Consider the following 2,869-nt stretch of genomic DNA (forward strand, 5'->3'; position numbering starts at 1 on the left):
TACAAACCAACAGACCACAGGAGTAGGGTATTACATCATACTGATGGCCTAAACCTATCAAACTCTTATGTCTTTGTTGCCTTCTTGTTCTTGATCTCGCGCTCCTCTACCGATCAATCTACCTTTGTGGGATACCCCTTGGAGGACTACCGACGATATTCTATTGACACATACCTCGGTGGCAGCGTCCTTGCCCAGGAACTACCTCGACTACATGAGAAGGTTAGGAGCTCCATGCTCTTCTGCTGAGCATCTATGGGTGTGACGCCCTTAAGGTACCCGTTGTGCTCACCAAAGTCGAGGGAGCGAAACCAGATGGGTCCCTTGAGGTACCCATTGTGCTCGCCAAAGTCAAGGGAGCGAAACTGGGCGAGGCCCCTATGGTGGTGGTTATGTCCAGCGGTGTGTGTCATGGCCTCTCCTTTGGTGTCAGGCGATGTTGTCGAGCGACCGTAGTAGTATTTGGAGTAGAAGTAGTTAGAAAAATGTAATAGTTGAGTTCGTGGGTGAGCCCCCGTGTGAACAATTTTGTATCAATGAATACATCAGTTCTGTTTTGTGATAGAATCACTATCCATTCCATGTTTTTATCCTAGCATAGCTTTTGTTTTTGTCCTTTCTTTTTCGCACCTGCCCGTTAGTTCTGTAGGCTATAGCTTTTAAGAACCTAGGCATGGTCTATGGGGCTCGGCTGCTCATAACCATAGGTCATGGCAGGGTTCGTTCGGTTAGGAGTAAGAACAAAGTCACGTAGGGCAATCAAAGGAATGGAATGTGCTTCCATTCAGGGACAAGTTTGTTACCATGTGATAGTAAAAAAAGAGAGGTAGTATTTAGTATTGTACCCTCATGGAGCTCTCGAGCGACCCGGGCTAAAAGTGTTCGAGCTGGGGTGCTATACAGAAGCAAGTGTTTGACTAAAAAGTGGTAAGACCAAATTTAGGGGAAAATGATATAGCTGTTCAATGTTCCAAGTGTTGGTGAGAACATTGCCGTTGTTGTCCTGCAGTTGGTAGGCACCCAGTCAGATTACTTCGGTCACCGTATAGGGTCCTTCCCAAGGTGGAGAGAGTTTATGTTTTTCCTCCATCGATTGGGTCCTCTCGAGCATGAGATCACCGACTTTGAGGATTCTCCCCCTGATATTCCTTTCATGGTACTTGTGGAGAGTTTGCTGATAGCGAGCGAAGTGGATGATAGTCATCTCATAGGCCTCCTCAAGCAGGTCAACTATGTCTTGCTAAGCCTCCATGGCATGGTCGCGGTCGAAAGCCTTCACTCTTAGGGCGTCATGGTTGAGGTCAGAAGGCAACACTGCTTTAGCTCCGTAGGCTCAGAAGAAGGGCATGAACCCTATGGATCAGTTTGGGGTTGTTCTTAGGCTCTAGAGGATCGCCGGGACCTCTACAACCCATCGTTCGACGTACTTGTTGAGTTGGTCAAAGATGCGTGGCTTAAGTCCTTGGAGGATCATGCCATTGACATGCTCAACCTAACCATTAGTACATGGGTGTGTAACCGAGGCCCAGTCGATCCTGATACCATATTCATCATTGAAGTCTAGAAACTTCTTCTCGGTGAAGTTAGTCTCGAGGTTAGTGATGATGCAGTTAGGAACACCGAACCGGTAGATGATGTCGAGGAAGAATTTGACCGCCTCTTCCGAGCTAATGTTGGTGATGGGCTTGGCCTCTATCCACTTGGTGAACTTGTCGACCACCATGAGTAGGTGAGTGAAGCCGCCTAGGCCTTTTTTGAGGGGTCCTACCATGTCAAGGCCCCAGACCATGAATGGCCAGGTGATGGGGATGGTTTAGAGCTCTTGTGCTGGCAAATGGGTTTGTCGAGCATAGAACTGGCATCCTTCACACCTGTGGACAACCTCCTCTACATCTCGTAGTGCGGTGGGCTAGTAAAAACATTAGCGAAAGACTTTTCCAACCAACGACCTTGGTGCCACGTGATATCCACAGATTCTGGCATGGACGTTGAGGATGAGCTGCTTCCCTTGGTCGGTCGAGATGCACTTCATGAGTATTCCCGACGGACTTAGTTTGTAGAGTTCATTTCCGATCTCAACAAAGGTCTTGGCACGTCAGACGATTTGCCGTGCTTCGATCCTTTCAGATGGAAGAATCTCCTCGAGGAGGTAGGCGAGTAGCAGCGCTCACTAGTCAGATTGATCGAGTGCCAACACAACGACATCGTCATAGAGGCACTAGGGTCGGAGCCCTCGACCGCTAGCCTGGCATCGAGGTTAGAGCCCCTAAACACTAGCTTAGCATCAGGGTGTGTCTAGATCGGACCTTCTAGGATGTGGATAGATGGCTCATGGAGATCGTTGATGAAAATCCCACTTGGGGATGGATCCCACCTGGCGGCCAATTTTGTGAGAAAATCGGTAGCATCATTGTCCTTTCAGGGGACGTTATGCAGCTCGATTTCCCTAGAATTTGTCCTTGAGCTTGCACACCTCTTGGCAGTATGCTGCCATGAGGAGGCTTTTGCAAGAGGACTCCTTCATGACCTGATCGATGACCAGCTCTAAGTCGCCACGAATGTAGAGTCATGTAGCACCAAGTTCAATGGCAATGCGTAGTCCATTGATGAGGCCCTCGTACTCCATGGTGTTGTTTGAGGCTAAAAAGTGGAGGCAGATGGTGCAGCAGAGCCTACTCCTATCTGGGGAGATCAAAACCACTCTAGCCCCTAATCCAGGTGCCATGACGGACCCATCAAAGTACATTGTACAGTACTCGTGGGTGACGTCTAGGTTTGGTAGCTGGACCTCTGTCCATTCGGCAACAAAATCTGCGAGAGCTTGAGATTTAATGGTGGTACATGGGATATACCTGATGTCATGGCCCAT

This window comes from Miscanthus floridulus, chromosome 2 (assembly GCF_019320115.1).
Source record: "Miscanthus floridulus cultivar M001 chromosome 2, ASM1932011v1, whole genome shotgun sequence".
Classification (NCBI taxonomy): domain Eukaryota; kingdom Viridiplantae; phylum Streptophyta; class Magnoliopsida; order Poales; family Poaceae; genus Miscanthus; species Miscanthus floridulus.